Source organism: Rattus norvegicus, chromosome 14, assembly GCF_036323735.1.
Source record: "Rattus norvegicus strain BN/NHsdMcwi chromosome 14, GRCr8, whole genome shotgun sequence".
NCBI lineage: Eukaryota > Metazoa > Chordata > Mammalia > Rodentia > Muridae > Rattus > Rattus norvegicus.
In genome coordinates, this window is record NC_086032.1 from 30,846,436 (window position 1) to 30,868,962 (window position 22,527).

The 22,527-nt window shown below is 42.2% G+C and overlaps 1 long non-coding RNA gene across 3 annotated transcripts in view; it reads right to left on the reverse strand.

Moving 5' to 3' along the window:
• Positions 1-456: 456 nt before the first annotated feature.
• Positions 457-22,527, reverse strand: part of LOC102551339 (uncharacterized) — a 132,356-nt gene continuing 110,285 nt past the window's right edge. For 2 of the 3 annotated variants that reach the window (XR_001841106.3, XR_001841108.3), the window contains exon 5: positions 457-9,386. This is a non-coding gene — a long non-coding RNA (uncharacterized LOC102551339). The remainder of the gene's footprint in view (positions 9,387-22,527) is intronic. The other variant, XR_010057693.1, reaches the window with a different exon arrangement.

The following is a 22,527-nucleotide window of genomic DNA, read 5'->3' on the forward strand; positions in this document are numbered from 1 at the left end:
CTGGGTGTATTTGCTTCTTTTTGTTCTAGAGCTTTTAGGTGTGCTGTCAAGCTGCTGACATATGCTCTTTCCTGTTTCTTTCTGCAGGCACTCAGCGCTATGAGTTTTCCTCTTAGCACAGCTTTCATTGTGTCCCATAAGTTTGGGTATGTTGTACCTTCATTTTCATTAAATTCTAAAAAGTTTTTAATTTCTTTCTTTATTTCTTCCTTGACCAGGTTATCATTGAGTAGAGCATTGTTCAATTTCCAAGTATATGTGGGCATTCTTCCTTGATTGTTATTGAAGACCAGTTTTAGGCCGTGGTGGTCTGATAGCACGCATGGGATTATTTCTATCTTTCTGTACCTGTTGAGGCCCGTTTTTTGACCAATTATATGGTCAATTTTGGAGAAAGTACCATGAGGAGCTGAGAAGAAGGTATATCCTTTTGCTTTAGGATAGAATGTTCTATAAATATCCGTTAAGTCCATTTGGCTCATGACTTCTCTTAGTCTGTCTACATCTCTGTTTAATTTCTGTTTCCATGATCTGTCCATTGATGAGAGTGGGGTGTTGAAATCTCCCACTATTATTGTGTGAGGTGCAATGTGTGTTTTGAGCTTTAGTAAGGTTTCTTTTACATATGTAGGTGCCCTTGTATTTGGGGCATAGATATTTAGGATTGAGAGTTCATCTTGGTGGATTTTTCCTTTGATGTATATGAAGTGTCCTTCCTTATCTTTTTTGATGACTTTTAGTTGGAAATTGATTTTATTTGATATTAGAATGGCTACTCCAGCTTGCTTCTTCTGACCATTTGCTTGGAAAATTGTTTTCCAGCCTTTCACTCTGAGGTAATGTCTGTCTTTGTCTCTGAGGTGTGTTTCCTGTAGGCAGCAGAATGCAGGGTCCTCGTTGCGTATCCAGTTTGTTAATCTGTGTCTTTTTATTGGGGAGTTGAGGCCATTGATGTTGAGAGATATTAAGGAATAGTGATTATTGCTTCCCGTTATATTCATATTTGGATGTGAGGTTATGTTTGTGTGCTTTCATTCTCTTTCTTTTGTTGCCAAGACGATTAGTTTCTTGCTTCTTCTAGGGTATAGCTTGCCTCCTTATGTTGGGCTTTACCATTTATTATCCTTTGTAGTGCTGGATTTGTAGAAAGATATTGTGTAAATTTGGTTTTGTCATGGAATATCTTGGTTTCTCCATCTATGTTAATTGAGAGTTTTGCAGGATACAGTAACCTGGACTGGCATTTGTGTTCTCTTAGGGTCTGTATGACATCAGTCCAGGATCTTCTGGCCTTCATAGTTTCTGGCGAGAAGTCTGGTGTGATTCTGATAGGTCTGCCTTTATATGTTACTTGACCTTTTTCCCTTACTGCTTTTAATATTCTTTCTTTATTTTGTGCGTTTGGTGTTTTGACTATTATGTGACGGGAGGTGTTTCTTTTCTGGTCCAATCTATTTGGAGTTCTGTAGGCTTCTTGTATGCCTATGGGTATCTCTTTTTTTAGGTTAGGGAAGTTTTCTTCTATGATTTTGTTGAAGATATTTACTGGTCCTTTGAGCTGGGAGTCTTCACTCTCTTCTATACCTATTATCCTTAGGTTTGATCTTCTCATTGAGTCCTGGATTTCCTGTATGTTTTGGACCAGTAGCTTTTCTGTTTTACATTATCTTTTACAGTTGAGTCAATGATTTCTATGGAATCTTCTGCTCCTGAGATTCTCTCTTCCATCTCTTGTATTCTGTTGGTGAGGCTTGTATCTACAGCTCCTTGTCTCTTCTTTTGGTTTTCTATATCCAGGGTTGTTTCCATGTGTTCTTTCTTGATTGCTTCTATTTCCATTTTTAATTCCTTCAACTGTTTGTGTTTTCCTGGAATTCTTTCAGGGATTTTTGCGATTCTTTCAGGGATTTTTGCGATTCCTCTCTGTAGGCTTCTACTTGTTTATTAATGTTTTCCTGTGTTTCCCTAAGGGAGTTCCTCATGTCTTTCTTGAAGTCCTCCAGCATCATGATCAAATATGATTTTGAAACTAGATCTTGATTTTCTGGTGTGTTTGGATATTCCATGTTTGTTTTGGTGGGAGAATTGGGCTCCGATGATGCCATGTAGTCTTGGTTTCTGTTGCTTGGGTTCCTGCGCTTGCCTCTCGCCATCAGATTATCTCTCGTGTTACTTTGTTCTGCTATTGCTGACAGTGGCTAGACTGTCCTATAAGCCTGTGTGTCAGGAGTGCTGTAGACCTGTTTTCCTCTCTTTCAGTCAGTTATGGGGACAGAGTGTTCTGCTTTCGGGCGTGTAGTTTTCCTCTCTACAGGTCTTCAGCTGTTCCTGTGGGCCTGTGTCTTGAGTTCACCAGGCAGCTTTCTTGCAGCAAAAAGGTTGGTCTTACCTGTGGTCCCGAGGCTCAAGTTCGCTCGCGGGGTGCTGCCCACGGGCTCTCTGTGGTGGCAGCAACCAGGAATACCTGCGCCGCCCCTTCCGGGAGCTTCAGTGCACCAGGGTTCCAGATGGCCTTTGGTGTTTTCCTCTGGCGTCCGAGATGTGTATGCAGAGTGCAGTCTCTTCTGGTTTCCCCGGCGTGTCTGCCTCTCTGAGGGTTTAGCTCTCCCTCCCACGGGATTTGGGGGTAGAGAACTGTTTATCCGGTCTGTTTCCTTCAGGTTCCGGCGGTGTCTCAGGCAGGTGTCCTGCCGCTCCTGGGCCATTTAAGATACATATATATTATAAGATACATTTAAGATACATATATATTATATATACATATAATACAAATTGACAATATATAAAATATCAATTTGCTTAGTAAAATAAAATTGAAATTTGGATTGTTTTAGACATTAAAACACTGCCATAAGGGAGGGAGGGGCTGCCGAGGTGCCAGTTCCAGCTGAGGGGCCATTGGCACTTGGTGGCTGCTGGGGGAGAGATGGTCCTTTTCTTTGGGAGCCAGCGGGCATATTATCAACACTAATTGAACTCAAAGCACCCAATTAATTAATTTCTCTAAAAGATGACATGAAGTTGGAAAGGAGTTGTATTGAGGAGAGTTCCTGGGGTGAATTGGAAGAGAAGCCTGAAGAAGTTGCTACGATCAAGGTGTACTCTTGACGTGTGTGACATTTTCGAAGAATAAATTTTAAAATATTATTAAAACTTTTCTTAAAAATCACTGAATATAAAAGAAACCACTAAATATAAGAAAAAGTCAATTTCGAATGTTCTTTAGTATTAACAAGTGGAGTGGGCTTCTGGGGGTTTCCTTCCGGAAGTGCCGCTGTTCCAAGGTGAAGGGCTCAGTGCATAAAGAAGCAATCTCAGTACCCAACTGTTCGCCGAATAGTTACTGAGACATCCCCGTACACGGGCATGCTACTAGGTACTGGGAATCCGATGAGCAAGTCATTTTAAATTCTTTGCCAGAGAAACCTCTCAGAGTCGTCAATTCTTGATTTCCAGTGCAAATTTGTTTCCCAGAAACCCCCGTGGCACCTAACGCTTCTCTCCTAGAAGCATTCATCCTCTCATTTACCCATGAGAATGTGTAAAGGTTCTGGGAAATGTCAATCTGTTAGCACAAAGGGCTGCTTGACTCTCATTTGGGAGAAAAGTGTCGTGGGTAGACACAGAGTAGACACAGGTCAGTTACTCATGCCAGAACTGATAACTGTCTGGCTTCCAGCTGTGTAATTCTTCTTTGGTTTGTTTTTTTTCTCCTTTACATAATATTTTAATTAATACTTGGGAATTTCATACGAGACAATTGATCATACCCACTTCCCATTCCTCCCAGATCCAACCCCAACCCTTGCACGGGTGCGTGCACACACACACACACATACACCAAGTCCAACTGTTTTCCCATATACTCTTCCGAGCGTGGTCTAACTCCCAGTGGCCAGCCCCTTAAAGAACACTGAGTGCTTCCCCACCGGAAACCATCAAGTGTGAAAAGCCACACTTTGTCATATCTATCACTTTTAAGGACTCTCTTCAGTAGCTTCCTGTCTGGACTGTTTGGGAAGAAGGAGGGCATATCACAGGAGAAGCCTTTAATGTCTCCTTTTCTCAGTTATGAGTGAGTAAGCATCCATACCACAGCAGAAGAAGCTTCTTTGCCCATAGCAGCTGGCCGCTGACTGGACCGTGGACTTCTTTCGGTTTCTGGCAGTAGCATGGACAACGGAATTCCACATGGCCTCTGGTGGGAGTACCGACCATAGACATCAACATGATCTCCTTCGGCAGCCCCGATCACAGAGTCTCTAGAGATCATGTATATCAACAAGGCCTCTATAGGCAGCACAGACGACAGAGGTCTCTCCAGGCTGCGGCGCACAAACCTGCCCTTGCTGCCAGCCATCTTGCCAGTTTCCCAGACAGGACAATCTCTACAGCCTGCAGGCAGCGCAGTGATCCCGTGCTCTCCGCTCCACAAGAGGACGAGAAGAACAGTGGAAGCACCAGCAGTTCTATGCCATGGGCCAGACCTTCTGGCCAAATGGCAGCACTGGACTTGCTGGTGGTCATAGAACAATGACTGGTGGTGGCCATGCTTCTTAGTGATCAGAGGACTGGTTCTACTCAGCACGTGCTCCTTTGTCTACAGCTGCCACCATCGCATCTACACCCGTCGCCCACACACCACTCCACTCCACCATCTTTTTTTTCCCCCAGTTCCATGAAAGCACTTTTTAAAATCATCTTCCCGAAGACCTGCATTTTTTCAGTTGTTTCATATACTACACACTCTTCAGGCTCATCCTCCAGCTGCTATATCTTCCCCTTGAAGCCTCCAGAGGTCTGCAGCTAACAACCCAGGATTGTGCTCTGAGAGCTTTTTTATTTCACTCTGCCTGATCTACCTTATCTAGTGTCTATTTTGGGAGGGAAGGGAGGAAGGAAGGAAGGAAGGAAGGAAGGAAGGAAGGAAGGAAGGAAGGAAGGAAGGAAGGGTAAAGAAATGGAAATGCTTCAGATTGCCTGAAGGAGAAGGAGGAGGAGGAGGAGGAGGAGGAGGAGGAGGAGGAGGAGGAGGAGGAGGAGGAGGAGGAGGAGGAGGAGGAGGAGGAGGAAGAAGAAGAAGAAGAAGAAGAAGAAGAAGAAGAAGAAGAAGAAGAAGAAGAAGAAGAAGAAGAAGAAGAAGAAGAAGAAGAAACCCGCCATCCAGAGGTAGTAGGCATGGATGAATTCAGGGGCTCACCTTAACCGCCAGAACTTATTGCTTGTCTCTGTGACAGCATTTACTAGTAGCCTCTCCTCTTATTATCATGCGCAAGATTTCTACTTACTATGTCAAAGATCATGAGATTTTTATATCAACAGATGAATTTGAGTCATGTGTCATTTTTCAATATCCAGAAAGTATAGTCAGTTCCACTGAAGCCAGAGGGAAGAAAAAGGAAGGAGACTGGGTACTCCAAAGAAAAATCAAGGTGCTCCCACCAGAAGACTGGAAATTAGATGTTTGGCAAACAATAAATAAATAAATAAGTCTTTACATCATTTTAGTTATTTTAAGATGTATTTAATATATGTGAGTACACTTTCCCTGTCTTCAGACACACCAGAAAAGGGCAAATAGAATGTACTCAATAGTTACTGACTCATTAATATCTTTTTAGTATAGAAAAGAGTTTAGGGCATGAGGAGAGGAGTTGAGAGGTAGTAGAGACAGACAAAGTCAGAAAGAGAGAGAGAGAGAGAGAGAGAGAGAGAGAGAGAGGGAGGGAGAGAGAGAGAGAGAGAAGAGGAGTAGAGGAGTAAAGGGAAAAGGGAATGGGAGAGAAGGAGGTGAGAGGACAGAGTGGGAGCAAGACAGCAAGAGAGAAAGATAGCTCACTAATATTTTTTAAGATGTACTTATTTTATGTATGTGAATACACTGTAGCTGTCTTCAGACACACCAGAAGAGGGCATCAGATCCCATTACAGATGGTTGTGAGCCACCACATGGTTGCTGGGAATTGAACTCAGGACCTCTCAAAGAGCAGTCAGTGCTTTTAACCTCTGAGTCATTTCTCCAGCCCTTTAGACCATTGTTTTGCTGTCCATTTACATGGACCTTTCATTTACTTTCTACTTACCTGTCTGGTTTGGTCCCACTGTTGCTTTGATGGGAAAGATTCACTACAGAGATGACCACACAACTCTACACACAACAGAACAGGTGCTTTCCAGTATTATCTCTCTGAATCACAATGGGAGAACAGATGAAGAAAAGTTTACACATCTTCTAGGCTTTACAAAACAACAAGTAACCAGGGTTTCATCTAAGGCTCATAAGGAATTCTCAGCCCTGCAAAATGGCATGTGCTGGGTCAAGAGTGGGAAGGAGCAGAAACAAATAACCTTCCACTAAAGAATCTTTTATGTGCCTTCCAGCTTCTCAGGAAAGAAATAACTTTTTATTACTTTGAGAAGACAGTGATTGCCTCCATCCCGACTGCCCTCTGGGAGCACCCTGGCACTCAGATGTTGAGATCTGGGGAGCCATTCACACAGCTCCCTCCGCTCTCGCACACAGCATGCAGTTGCGTAGCCCGCAAGTGAAGAGACCTGCTCAATTGGGAAGCCAGGTCAGGATTTTTCATCTTGTGCTATTTCAGTTGGCTGCTGTCAGAGCTCACTCAGAGAAGGTGGAAACTTAGAGTTGCTCATTATGCTTATCCCCATTTAACTGCTGTCATCTGCATTCTCGAGGTAGTTTGGATATTTGAAGTTCAGCCACCATAAACCATGTTATAGGGCAGGAAACTAATCCAGGCAGCAGATTGAGCTGTAGCTGACAGTTCTGGCCAGCAATTCTTCTGTGAGTGTCATTCCTTGACTCACTGTTAGTTTAAGGCTACCAATTTAACCCTTTATACCCTGGATTTGAAATGGCTTTAGAAATCAGACAGCAATCAGATAGACACCAACTGCCCACTTAATTCCTCTCTGTCTTCTGTACACTGGGAACAATTCTCCTGCCCCAGTTTCTTATTCATGAAAATGTATACTTCCTTGAGCTCTTCTGAATCTCTCCCTTGATCAAGAGGAACTCTCAGTACTGAGCTGACTACTGTCGGTAGTGGTATTGGAACAACTAGATATACACAGATAAGAGTCCTTTTCAGCTTGGTGGTGGCCCTGTATCCCTTAACTTCACTGGTCTCTAGTCAAAGCTTGCAGACAAGTACATTTCAACAGACATTGACACTACAGCCAAGTAGCTGTTTCTGGAACTGGTTTACCATGACTGGGGCGGCTGGTTCTACGGGGTGTGGTTGAGACTGCTCGGGGACCCTCATCATCAGTTGTGCCAGAAGCCCTTCTCTGAAGCGACAGCTCTTCTTTCATATGATTCTAGGCTTTGACATCTTTAAGACCATAGAGTTCTTTTTCCTAATAGACGTCTTTCTTGTCCTTTTACTTGTAAAGCAGCCATCTCCACCTCCATCTCCCATAGTTCTGTCATCCACATCTCATTTGTCCTTTATGCTCCTTTGCCTGTACCCAGGAAGTCTGGGGAATGTGTTGGCTCAGGGTTGAACAGAGGAAAGGCACTGAGCTCAAAGCAAGGTGTCAAGACCAAGCTTACCCAGAGGTTCTCTTTTTGCCTGTCATTTTTCAACCTACACATTCCTTAGGTTCCCGGATTCCTCCCTCATTGTCAAAGTAAGCAGAACTCCTTTTTCAAATCCCAGCTACCTGTAGGGAGTGGTTCTGATACTTTGATCAGGAATCTGCATGTGACCACTGAAGGTCCTGTTCCTCACTTGGTTCTTGATTGAACAATCGATACCAGCAGCCAATGGCTGGGCAGCAGAAGTGGGACTTCCAGGTTCCCACAGGCAGGCTAGGAAACACAGGATGAGGAAAGGGAATTCACCATGCTTTGGAGGGAAAGGGAGTCACCAGCCATGTGAGATCTTGGGTAGAGTGGCCATTGGCAGCTTCCTCAATTGGGCCTAAAGTAGTATAACTAAGCTAGGGCAGATTTAGAAGGGTTGAGCAAGGAGTAAAGAGAAGGGCATGCTAGCCAAGGGAGGCTGAGAAGAGCCCAGCCACTGAGCTATAAGGCAGTTTAAAAATGAGCTAGTGTGTGTGTGTGTGTGTGTGTGTGTGTGTGTGTGTGTGTGTGTGTGTGTGTTTCATCCACAGATTCAAGGGAACCTGGACAGCAGCTAGTAGCACCATCTGCCTAGAACTTAAAATGAGATAATATAAACTACACACTACAGCTACCACTATCCATCCACTTCCCCTTCTTGTGGCATTTCCCCTTGCCTGGGTACTTATGCACATTCAAGAGTCATGTAGGTAGTTCATGCTTGCCACATCTTAGAGGCCTTAATTCAGTTATGTCCTTACAGCTGGACATACAGCAATTCATACAGGCCTAAACCTGAAATCCAACACTTGGGATGTAGAGGTAAGAGGATCAGTAGTTCAAGGTCATACTTGTCTATATAGCAAATATAAGGTCAGTCTAGGCTACATGAGACCTTGCCTTTATTGGAAAAAACTCAATTACATATTTACTATAGGAAGTAACTTTTATATATCAAAAAATGTAGGACCAAGATGTCTGAAAAATGCAACATTTCACCAAGCCATTGAGATCCACAACCAGGAGATCCATAGATATGACAACACATGCTCACTGCTTTAAACTCTTAAAGGTTTTTTTATATGTGTGTCTTTTTCTCTGTCTCTGTCTATCTTTGTCTCTATGTCTCTCCTCTGTCTCTGTGTGTGTGTGTCTGTGTGTGTATTTCTCTCTGTTTCTCTCTCTCTCTCTCTCTCTGTGTGTGTGTGTGTGTGTGTGTGTATGTGTGTGTGTGTGTGCAGTCAATTGCAGTGGGGGTGGTATTTGACGTTAGGTATGTTCTTCAATCATTCTTCACTTTATTTTTGAAACAAGGTCTCGCTGCACTTGAAGCTTACCTATTTGGCTAGACTGAATAGCAAGTGCATCCCACCAACCTGGCTTCCTTCATGGATGCTAAGATTCAAAGTCAAGTTCTCATGCTTTTATACCAAACACTTTACCAACCAAGCCACCTCCACAGCCCCACAAATGCCTGTGTTTTGAGGGTGTTTTTTTGTTTCATGCAGCACAATTATAGCGACACTGCTTTAAATTATAGCGACAGCTGATTAACACAGTTCCCATGTTCTGAGCCCTCCCTTTGACTTTCTGAGCCCCCTGATAACCTCCCAGCAGATTACTTTTGTCCTCACATGTACTACAATCAGTTTCTATTATTTGTAAGCCAAATAACCTCTCTACTAAATACTAACCTTAACCCATCTGCCAAGCTCAGGCAGTTGAGTATCAAATGATAATGCGGAGAATACAAATGCAAACAGGATGTTTTTCTCAGTAATTGTACCATCATGACCTGTTTGGAGAAAATTGACAAAATAGTGAGGTCAATGGAAGGAAAATTCGGATGTGCTTTAAATGGATATGACTTCATTTCTAACCAAAGGAAACTAAATCAAAACCCTAAGCTTCAGGTAGAGGAGACAAGTAATTAAGACAAGTTTTAGGCAAAGAGCAGTTGCTGAAATGATTACAATAGTGCATCCTGCCCCTGTGAGGCGGTGGCAGAAACTCTGACAAGACAATTGAATCAAATTGGTATTTTTTTAACTCTATTTTAGCTCACAGTCATTCCTATCCAGAAGAGATTCCATAGGTCATAGACGTGGTAATGAATTAATGTCATAAAGAAGGTGTAGAGACAGCAGGAAATTGCAGGCTATTAGTTAAGGCCCATGATTCTTTGCCCTCATTTTACATCTTTAAACAAAGTAAAGGAGGACAGTAGATGGAGAGTAACTTAAAATGTGCTGCTTTGTAAAGGCCAGCCAGCAGAGCCTCGGGACATTTATTTGAAGTCAGGACATTAGTGCCAGGGTGAATAAAGGGGATGTAATGGGTTTACATTTTTACAAAGAGGCCTGACAGATCTATATCAAAGAAAGAATGTCCAAGGCTCAGAGTGATGGGATAATAGGAAGCAGAATTAAAACTTGGCCTACAGGGAGACAAAAAGCTATGGTAACTTGGAGTGCCTCCAGGGCGGTGAGGGAGAAATGTGGGCTTAGCAGTGTGCTGGAGCCAGGAAACCTCTACTATTGGGCGGGTATCAGCAAAAGAGAATCCTTCAACAGGACACCTGCATCTGTCTTCTTGAAAATAAGCAAAGGCTGCATTGAGACATCTCACTAGACCAGTGGTTCTCAGTATTCCTAATGCTGTGCTCCTTTACTATAGTTCCTCAAATTGTGGTGACCCCCAACTATAAAATTATTTTTGTTACTACTTCAAAACTAAAATTTCCCTACTGATATGAAGCACAACGTAAATATCTATGTTATCTGATGCCCTTAGGTGACCCCTATAAAAGGGTCATTTCACCTCAAAGGAGTTGCAATCCACCGGTTGAGAACCACTGCACTAGAGGAATCACAGCTTAACCAATCATTTACACTTGAAACTTGGTAGATCTTCCAGAGATTACTGGCAAATGGACTAGCCTGGTAGAGATAACTCCCTTCTTCTAAAACAACACAGACATTTTCAATAAAATATGACCAATAAAAGCATCATATAATTTGGTTTGAAATCTAGAAATACATATGGAAATATTCAAGTACTAGGCACAAAATGTGAGGGAGCCCTATGGTCATTCAGCAATGTCAACACCTGGGCATGGGCCTGGGGACAGGGCTACAATGTGTTGAGGGCCCCCAGAGGTGAAAAGCTAGAACAGAATCTTCTGTGAAGACATGAGCCCAAAAAAATATATCAATAGGATGTGCCTATGAAAAATTAATCTTTAACTGTAACCCGGTACCCATTACCAATCTCTCCTTTTTCTCTTTTTCTCAGCCTCTACTATTCTGAATATGAATGACATCATGTAAATCTGTTTTTCTTTGCCTTGTTTATTTTGTTATTTAACCAAATGAATAATTCAGCAATTCCATTACACAGCTAAACAAATACAGTTAACAACAATGGGTTGTGTATTTAAGACATCTGAACACCATAACTTTGAAATTTCTTATCACAAATTATTATGTTTAAGATGATGGATTACACAGTGTATACCGAATTGTGTCATGGTATACTCCCTAACTATATACAATTATATGTCAATAAAAGAAAAAAATGGACATGATCTGGTAAATGTCTACCATTTATAGTCAGCTGATCTTCTTTACCTCTGCAAATCCTCTGTACAATTTGAACAATTCCCCTTTGAGGGGAGAAGATCATTTTCTTGTATACATACTACAGCTTCCACCAATTGCTATGCAGACTAAAAGTCAACACTGCTTGTTCCTAAACATGCCCTTGCCCAAGTACTTATAATTGTAACTCTAGGATTTAATTAGATATTAAAGTGTTAATATAGCATGAACATGTAAAGAGAAGGACTTACTGTTTCTATAGAAACAGAGTAAAAAATTTTTTCAGAAAGGCTCGATAAAGGTGAGCTGCTAAAAATATTGCTGTCGAATTAGCTGTGGATTAGAAACCACATAGGGCTTGAGGACGCTAAAAACAGAATTCTGTCATCAGATTGTTTAACAAATACCTACATGCTTCTTTCTGTTCTTTCTTTCAACTAAAAGATTTCATAATCTGTTTGCCCCTTAAACACACACACATACACACACACACACACACACACACACACACACACACACACACTGAACACAATGAGTCCATAACAAGTGCTATTCAAAGGTACTTGGATGAGAAGCCGTCCACCTAACCTATTCAGGGCCACACCCCTGAAGAAAACTGAGTCTCCTCCTCTAGGCAGCCATCTGCTTCCATAGTCTTCATCTGGGAGGGGGTTGCTACTACCCATCTTCCTCATTCATACTGGAAGGTTGACTACCTTGTGAACAGGTCATGAGCATCCAACCACAGGTGCTGTGAGCTCTTGAGTGTAACAGCCCCATGGATATCTAGGAGACAGTTTCAAAGCAGTCTTTCAGATGTTTGCCTACTAAGCTCCTCAAATCTGTACGTAATGAAAGCCATTTTTTCAAAAAGTACATTTTAAAAATACTTGTGGTTGGAGGATCCTAAGGTAGAAGTGGGAAGACTGAACTATACCAAACGACTCCAGCAGCATAGAAGATATTCTAATATTTTAGCCTATTTTAAAATCCATAAAGTAAGGGGGGTAGACATGACCATTCCTAAGCATGTCCCCCAATTCTTATTTTCCACAGTTAGTCTCCCCATGCAAGAACAGAAAACTGTTCTTGACCCTGGTAAGGAATCCAGTTCTCAGAGAAAAGGCTTCCCTGTGACTGCTGGTAGATAAATAATGAAAAAAGCAGAGCATTCACCTGGGAATAAAAGATATTCAAGTAAATTAAAGAACTAACTTAAACCCACTAATCCAGGACATACAGTGTTAAGATTGAGAATGTAGCCTGGGCTCTAGCATTAACTAAAGTGTTTTGTCTTTTCTCCGCTACAATAGTGCCAATTAAGAATAGAGTGTCAGCTGAGAGAGCTACATAATGGGAAATGCTGACAGATTCTTAATGCTAAGAGCTAGAAGAACATGCTTTAATAAGGTGCCCAGAAGCAGATTTTTTTCGTAAGGAAAGAGGGAGAAAGGAAAATTTGGAAACAGAGATGGGAGAGGTGTAGGCAGGAGCAGGAAACCTGATGTTAAAGTCCTGGATCTGACAGAAAGCAGAATCAAATATCCTGGAAGCAAGGCCTTTTCTTTTCCCCTCTCCATCCTCATCGGGCTCTTGCTAAGTCCTTTCCTAGGCAAACTGGAGCCTACTCTCAAAGTCACTGACAAAGACTGGGAGTCTATCCTTGGCCTCTGGCTGAGGCCGTGGCCTTACTTCACCTGGAGGAAATACCATTGGAAAAGGCACGTTAAGAATAAAGCCATCTTTGATGTTGTGCCTTTAACACTTCTTCGGTCCAGGTAAGGCCTGGGAAAGTGGAAGAGGAGGCTCAGCTGAAACACCGCTCGAGGCCGTTAGGTAATGCTAGTCACCTTGAGGCACACAAAGGCCCCTTTCCCATCCTCCTTTCAGGACTTATCTTTTCCTTTTCACTACAGAAAATTTTAAACAAATGAAAGATAGGGAAACTGCAGAAGAGGCCTCCGTGGAGCCGTCTCCCTGTTAGATAATTATCAACAACAGACTAATTATCATGTTTGAGTCACAAACTTCTCCATTTCCTTTTCATCCATTCAATAATTTTTAAAGTAAAAACTACACAGAAAATCACTCCTTTTGTTTCTTAACATTACATGAATATTATTGGGATACCTCAAAAAATAATAATTCCTTAACCATAAAGTACTTTGTTGTGGGACATATATCATTGGGCCACTTCTTAGGATACCGATGACCAAACAGTAGCTAAGGAACCACCATGCCTTCCTCCAGGAGGCTCCTCCCTTCCTCACCCAGGCCCTGAGCTGGCTTCTCCCTTTTGAGGCTATTACAAACTATGCTTAGCAACTACAACAAAGTTTGGCCTACCAAAGTCCTAGTTTTTTTTTTTAAAAAGTAGAGAGGGTAATGGTGCATATGGGGCATGAGAACAGAAGTAGAGGGAGAGACAGAACCAGCCAGAGGGAGACCTGGATGCAGGTGCAGATGTAAGGCACAGGGGTAAGGCATGGAAGTGAATGAGAAAAGGGATGTCTGAACGTTCCGTGACGAAATCCATCACCTCATAGGCATACAAAAAAGCAATTTAAAAACACACAGAAATTTTTCAAGGGAAGACTATATTAATTTCTACATCACGGAAAACACCAAGACCAGATTCATCAACCCAAATTCAGAAAGACCAAATAAGGGCAGCTTAAAATGCACAGTGGTCTCCAGGATGGTGAATTTTCCACAAATTTAAGATGCCAAATGACTCTTGGAAGCACCCAAAAAGCATACATACACACACACACACACAGAGAGAGAGAGAGAGAGAGAGAGAGAGAGAAACAGAGAGAGACAGACACACATACACACAGAAAGACAGACTCACACATGAACACACACACAGACAGAGACATAACACATACATACACACAGAAAGAGATGTACACACAAACACAGAGACAGACAGACATACACAGACACACAGACACAGACACAGACACAGACACAGACACACACACACACACACACACACACACACACCAAAATCTTACTAGGTGTTTTGCATTGGCAGGTGTGTTTCCTTTTCTATTTTAATGGGTAAAGTTAAAGCCACAGTGACTGCTTCTAGCCCCAGGCAGTCGTATCCAGAAGTCAGTCACTACAGAGAGTGTGAGTGATCATAAACCTGATTCCTCTGACAAGTGACACAATCCCATCCTGCTCTTAAATCTACAGCAAGAGACTAGCTCTGACACTGGGGACAATGCCAGGCATTTCAGAGGCTTGAGGTCACTTCTCTGAAGAGTCAGATCCACAGAGAGCTGTTACAGACTCCCTGCAGGTCGCACAGCAAGCCAGGACAGGACCTGAGGAAGAATGGAAGCAACCCAGCACTGGCACATGGCCTAGCTCACGCTGAGGACATGGCAGTGAGGCCCCTTGTCTAAAGAAGCAATAGAAGGATTTCTGTGTAGCGCTCCATCAGTACTGCATGAAAGGAAAAAGAAACCCTGTTTTGTGTGTAACGAAGAATAAACCAAGCTGAGGTGATGAGGAGAGTGGACAGCCACTGTGTTTGCTATTCTTTGTTAGCACCATATTTGATCTTGATTTTCCTAGTAATTCTTCATGTTCTGCCTCATACAGTATTTCTTAGATGGCAGATATCAAAGGACCATTCCCTGTAACCAACACAAGAAAGGATTATCTTCATCTTATTAAAAAAAAATCACGTAGTATCTGAGTTTGATTAGAGTTCTGTACCTGATGTCAATCCAGTGACTTCAAAGGTGAAATAAAGTATTAAATGTCACCAAAAGGCCTAAAAAATTATTTTCCCCTCAAATATTAACCTATTTCAAAAACCTGTTTAGGCTGAAATTATTAGTTTTAAGTTATAAATTTCTTTTAAAAATCGTTTCATCTTCTTTATGTCTATATTTCTGATATGTACTTAATTGATTACTCAATGGAAAGACTCGATCCCTCTCTGTTTCTGTATCTCCATCTACCTCTGTCTTTGCTTGTCACAACACACACACACACACACACACACACACACACACACACCACTCACACACACCTTCACACTTACCATATTCAATTCTTTGGATTTGTCTAATTCTATAAATAAGATATATATATATATATGTATATATGTATATATGTATATGTATATGTATGTATATATATATATATATATATATAGAGAGAGAGAGAGAGAGAGAGAGAGAGGAAGATTCTGTATCAGATGGTAATACCTAGGTGTTAAGAGTAAAAAAAGTTCTACTTCCATTTATTTACTGTTTTCACACTTCACATTTTGGATAACATTATACTTACTGGTAGGAGTTTTGTGCTTTTCTGTTTCTATATATGTATGCTCAATGTGAATTGGCTTCATACACTAAAGAGGAAAAAGCAGATGTTTCCAAAGTTAAGAAGTCCCTGTCATAGTCCACAAGCTCAAGTACTGCCTCGTTGCACTGAATTGGTGGTCATGTGATCCCAGCCTTCCTCTGGTACCAGACTCTTGGGGGATGTAAGGATACCAGTCCACACCAGTGGGATCTACAAGGCTAGAAGTACCCATGCTTCCTTCTTAAAGCATGGGCATGATCCTGTCCACCACCAACTCAGGGTAGAGCCTTAAAGATGAAGTTGGATCCCAAGCAACTGAAGAAGAATAGAGGAGATGAAGTGGGAACCTGGGTATGAGAGGCAGAAGAAAGGAAAAGGAACAGCAGGGAGAGGATCTGACTCCCATCCAAGGTGAAACGCATCCTCTAAGAAAACAATCCTATCTTTAGGCATCTATAAAAATTCCAAGACCTGAGGATAGTAAGAAGGTCTATCTGGTCTTCCTTCCTGAGTCAACTTTCCTCCACATGGGTTCTTATCCAAAGAAACGCCAGAAGACTGAATGCCATTCGACTCCGTTCTCATTACATATAGGTAGAATCCTACAGTGGCTGCGTGGTCAAGCTTGACTCTTTTGTATCATTTAGGCTTAACCAAGAGAAATGTTTGCCCAGTTCTTAAGTGGCCCCTATGGCTCAATGTGAAAATATATAACGTCACCATTGTTTTTACTAGAACTAAGACTTCCTTTCCTTAAGGAAGAGAAATTCGTGTTGCCACATAAATCTAAGAGAAACTGGAAGAGAAGGAAGGTAGCTGCCTGCTTCTTACTCAGTGTGTTCTACGACAGAAGGAATTGGTTAGCAAGCTGCAGTCGTCTCAAGAAACTCAGTAGTAGAAAGGTTTAAATTCGAGTCGAATGAGGGAATCCATGGGATGAAGCATTCTTAAGTGACTCCACACAGGTGAGGCTGGAGTCACGTGCTGTGTAGGGCAGAGTGCCCACTGTCATGGAGCGAGCAGCAGCAGAGAGAACGTCCGTGATCTTATGTCCCAAAGTCGCAGAGCAAAGAAATAATTATGGATACACACAGAAAGTGATGGCCTACCTTCTTGCCTATTAACGAACACACTTGCTTTTGCTCCTTTTTTTCTATATTTCCCCATAAAAAGGTTCTAACCTCTGCAGCCCCCTCCCTGAACAAGTCTTCCCATCATACTCGCCATCTCCTCTCAGGCCAACTGTCCCTCCTGCGCTGGATGGATTTAAATTCCACATCCACATCCTCAGTAGAGAAGGGCAAAAGATGGGGTCTATTGTTTGTTATTTTTCCCCTCAATTTGCTAGAGATGAGATTGGAAGAAACTGTTATTGATGCGTCTTCTCTATATTCGGCTTCTAACAATTGCAGCCCAAACCCTATCGCTGGAAAGTGAGCACCGGAATAGACAAGTATCCAGTTATGTGGATGTTTATGCTGGTTCAATATCTGATGTTCTTCTCTTTTTCTGAAATAATAGCATTTTTGGCCAAAATCAATAAGCCTTTGTGGAGGGAAAAGGCTAAACACATTACAGAGTTAGGTACTAATTGGAAGGGGCAAAGCAATGTCGACAGCGAGGTTCTCAAAAAACAGCTCTGCCCTTGTAAGATCCAATTACTGCAGATTTCCTGAAGTGCGAATTCGGTCTGCGTGCTGTAAGCATTAGTTCAGAGTTAGAGAAGAAGATTTTTAAGTTATTTTGTATGTCTCTTTCTCCATGTATTTTATAATGTTCTACTTTGCTATAATCTCTATTTGACTCTCTCTTGGAGGAGGGAGGGAGGGGTCGAGGGACAGAGGGAGAGACTAAGGGACAGAGGGATGGACAGGAATGGAAGATACCACCACATGTTGCTTTGGACCTAAAATTCCCACAAACGACTTGACCTTAACTAAAGTGGCATTTCATCTTATACCTATTTTAAACAAATGTCACTTATACAGAAGAGTATTCCCATTTAACCAACAGAATAAACTATTCACATCATAATGAGAATAATTTTTGTCAAGGAAACAAAGCAGCATTGAGAAAAGCTTAAAGGGGTGTGATGTATTGGTTAAAGCTAATGAAAGATTTTAAGGGCTGCTCATTTCTTATAATGAAGAGTTGGGGGGTTAGAGATGGCAGGAGTGAAAAGCTTAAAAACAATCAAGTCTTTATCCACCATAAAAATGGATGGATACAGAAGCATCTTTCCTGATGTAACCGGCTCAGCTCAGCACACTTCCGTTTTATCTCTGAATGTGCCTCAAATGGGTAAACAGAACCTGAACATAAAGGATTTCTCAAATCCTCTTTTTTGATTCCTGGTAATTTGCTTTTGTACAAAACATCTCTTTGACTGCCCAAACACAAAATCACAATGGTAACTGCAGAAGACGTTGGTCCTCTCAACACTCTTTTTCTCTGATGTAGCATGGACACATGTCCAGCCAGCTCTGGAGGGACGCTGATGCCTGCCAACAAGCCTAAAATAGGCCAGAAACTGCTACCATCACAGAACAAAGCAATCATTCAAAAAGCACTGAAACCATGGAAAATAAAGCTTTTGAAAGGCTGAAAGCAGCAGGTTTAAACCTGAGTGATCCCTGTGCAGGCAAGCCGTTCTGGAGTCTCGGAAAAGTCTGCCACACAAGATCCTAAGGTAGGCACACCTACAGCTAAGAGGTTGCTTGGAATTGTAAGGTCCCTCACTTTCTAACAGGCTGAACCTCCCCTGTGTAAGAAAATAACTCCAAATTACTACCACTTCTGGAAAACCACTGTAGACATGGTGTCAAAGCCCTCAAGTTGCAGATGAGGAAACTCGGTCCCAGAGAGAGACCAGGAGGCTTATCTTCAAATCCCAAACCAACAAAAACTAACTCCCAATCTTTCCAACTCTCTTTAATTGGATCTTGAAAAAGCCATGGTGGAGACCTAAGCAGCAAGAGAGTTAAACCGGGAAAGTCCCTTTGTCACTAAGCTGACAACTTCAGTTCCAAACCTGAGACCCATAAGGTTGAAGGAGAAAGTCGATTCCTCTAAGTTGTCCTCTGTTCCCCCTACCCCACCCCACCCCGATGTTCACACAGCACATACAGGCACATGCATAATAAGCAAATACATAAATGTAATAAGAATTTTAAAGAATACCTCATTTTCTTGATCAGTAACTATTTATTGTCTCCCTGTGTTTAAAAAAAAATTATTACATCTGCTGAGAGAAAAAGAGACAGATGTTACAAGAAACAGCACCCTCCACACCTCTAACTCACACACTCTGGATTTCCAATGTGACCCATTAGTATATAGCCACTGAAAGTCTGGGTAACACAGTAGAGTTGGGGTGAGATGATGGTGGCCAGCCAGCCAAGGATAACCACCTTGGCACCTGGTGCATTTCTTACCCATCATTTTTCTTACAGTTAAGGTTTTCTTATTCTTCCTTTTTCTCCCATTAAACAGGTGTGGCTATCATCTATGCACAAGGATGTGTCCTACGGTGTAGCATTTGCTTTTCTTGTGTTAAACAGTCTTTGTACTCATTGTTCTTAATAGTTGCAAAATATTCCATGGAGTGGCTATAATCAACTAGCTATTGTTTCTAATCGGGGAGGGGGTATTCATTCTCCCTGAGCATCATTCCAAATACAGCTCCGTACTTTGGAGTCCTTCCTTGGGAAATCTCCTAGTGTTTGACTGACACCTCGCTTTCCTGTAAGGGGCTGAAGGCAGGGGTTTTCTAAGTTTCTCCGAATTGTGATGCGAGGCAGAGATTCAACTCTTCTGGAAATGCCACTGGGTGGTTTTCACTGTGGCTGAGAATCCGAGAACTGCACCACGCAGTCCACCAGCCTGACCACTGCCTTGTCTCGTTCAATATTCTCAGCCACTGATTGGGCTAGAGTGGTTTAACATGCTCGAGAATTACCTGTCATTAGTGCATTAGAGACTGCCTACCTTTCAGAGCTGCTGATTAAAATATTGGGCTTCCTGTGAACAGCTGAAATATGCTTTTAAAGTGTTTGCCACAGCTGTGATTTAAAGATGGGTCCTGTACAAACTCCATGTTGAACTTATATCCCAATGTGGTGATAGTAAGAGGCACAGACTTTCAGGGGTGGTTGGGTCATAGGGCTCCCACCTTGTGCACGAGATTAAAACCCTTTAAAAAGAAACTCCAGCCGTTTACCCTTCCCAGTCTGCTGTTCTTCAGCCACCTGAGGACCTAGAACTCCTGTCCTTGGGAGGACACAGGACAAAGAGCCACCTTAGAAGCAGAGGGAGCAGCCCTTGTCTTGGTTTTAGACTTCTCAGACTTCATAACTATGAGAAATGTACTTCCATCACTTATAAATTACCCGGTCTGCAGTATTATATCATAGCAGCACAAATAAATCAAGTCATTTATCTGAAATTCAAATTGAACTAAGTGTCCTACATTTTAATTTCCTAAACCTGACAACCCAATCAACTCTGTCTCTTGCTAATTATTGGACTTGGATGATTTTCTCACATTTCATGTCTCCTGGAAAGGGAAAAGGGAAAATGTACCTCACAAGGAGAACAGCAAAAGCACCAACAACACACAGCTCTCCATCCCTCCTTCCTTCCTCCTCACAGAGCTTCACAGTCCCCCTTCATCCTTATTAATTACTACCATTAACCCCCCAGCTCCAACGGTTTTATCACCACCTGCCTGTAGTGGACTGAGCCACATGTACCTATCCCTGCACCTTGTAAACTTTATACTTGCTTCCAGGAAGTGGCTCATAGCAACCCTCGTTCCAGAACAGGCAGAGGATCACGACAGTTCTGTGTGGTACTGAGCGGCCAGCCTGAGTGTTATGGAATAGCAAAGATAACTAGTCCCACCACAAACACAGAGAAGGCTTTCTGAAGGAAATAATACTTGAGTTGAAAATTAATGAATACCACAGAGATAAGCAAGGGTTAGGAGAGGAGCTGGGGTACTGTTAGACCATCCATGGTCAAAGTGCCTTAGACTTTGGAGAACAGGTACTTTTGGAGTGCAGTAGCTTGGTCCAAACAGAGCTGAAGAATGACCCTACAGTTCTGTTTTTTTGAACGGTTCTTCTGACAGACGATAGAGGAGACACTGGGAGGAAGACCAGAACTGAAAAAAGAGACCAGCTTGAAGGGTTTAGCCAAAATTCAGTCAAAAGATGACAACAGTAGGAGACAGGCTCCCATCTGTAAGCACACCATAGCATCAGTAATAGTGTCAGGTCTTAGAGCCTCCCCTTGAGATGGATCCAAAGTTGGGCTGGTCACTGGACCTTCTTTCCTCAGTCTCTTCTCCATTTTTGTCCCTGAAGATCTTTGAGGCAGGAACAATTCTGGGTCAGGAATTTTGACTGTGGGTTAGTAATCCAGTCCCTCCATTTGAGGCCCTGTCTATCTACTGGAGGTGGGCTCTTCGAATTCCCTCTCCCCAGTGTTCGGCATTATGGCTAAGGATACCCCTATTGAATCCTGACAGTCTCTCACTTCCCATGTCTCTGGAACTTTCTAGATGGTTCCCCCACCTCCCACCCCTGAAAGTTGCATATTTCCATTCATTCTGCTGGCCCTCAGGGCTTTTCTCCTGTCCACCCACCACCACCCTACCTAATCCTGTTCCCCTTTTCCTTTCCCCATCTCCTCTCCCACCCACGTACCTCCCTCCCTCTGGCTCCCTCTAAGTGGGAGTGAAACTGCCTCACCTGGTCTGTGGATTATATCCTAGGTACTCTGTACTTTTTGGCTAATATCCACTTATTGGACCATGTATGTCCTTTTGGATCTGAGTACCTCACTCAGGATAATATTTTCTAGTTTCATCCATTTTCCTACAAAATTCATGAAGTCATCATTTTAAATAACTGAATAGTATTCCATTGTGTAAATGAACCACATTTTCTGTATCCATTCTTCAGTTGAGAGACATCTGGGTTCTTTCTAGCTTCTGGCTATTACAAATAAGGCTGCTATGAATGTAGTTAACCATGTGTTCTTGTAGGTGTAGTGGGGCATCTTTTGGCATATGCTCAAGAGTGGTATAGCTGAATCTTCAGGTAAAACTATTTCCAATCATCTGAGAAACCACCAAATTGATTTCCAGAGTGGTTGTACAAGTTTACAGTTGTACCAGCAATGGAGGAGTGTTCCTCTTTCACCATGTCCTCACTACCATGTGCTGTCACTTGAGTTTTTTATCTTAGCCATTCTGATTGGTGTGAGGTGGACTCTCAGGGTCATTTTGGTTTGCATTTCCCTGATGACTAGGAACTTGGAACATTTCTTTAAGTATTTTTCGACCACTTGAGATTCTTCTGTTGTGATTTCTCAGTTTAGCTCTGTACCCTAGTTTTTAATTGGGTTGTTTGGGTTTGGGAAGGTTAACTTTTTGAGTTCTTCATATATTTTGGATATTAGCCCACTATAGGATTTAGGGTTAGTGAGGTATTTATTTTTCCAATCTGTAGGTTGCCAATTTGTCCTCTTTGCAGTGTTTTCTGCCTTTCAGAAGCTTTTCAGTTTCATGAGGTCCCATTTATCAATTGTTGATCTTAGAGCCTGAGCCACTGGTATTCTGTTTAGGAATTGTGTTTCCTCCTCTGCCAATGAGTTCAAGGATCTTTCCCACATTCTCTTCTTTTAGATTCAGAGTATCCAGTTTTATTTTGAAGTCCTTGATCCATTTGGACTTGAACTTTGTGCAGGGTGATAAATATGGATCTATTTTCATTCTCCTACATATAGACCGCCTGTTAGACCAGCATCATTTATTGAAGATGCTTTCCTTTTATCCACTGTATGTTTTTGGCCTCTTTGTCAAAGATCAAGTGTCCATAGTTGCGTGATTTTACTTCTGGGTCTTCGATTCTATTTCCACCTTCCTGTCTCTGTACCAATACCATGCAGTTTTTTATCACTATTTCTTTGTAGTACAGCTTGAGGTCAGGGACAGTGATTCCC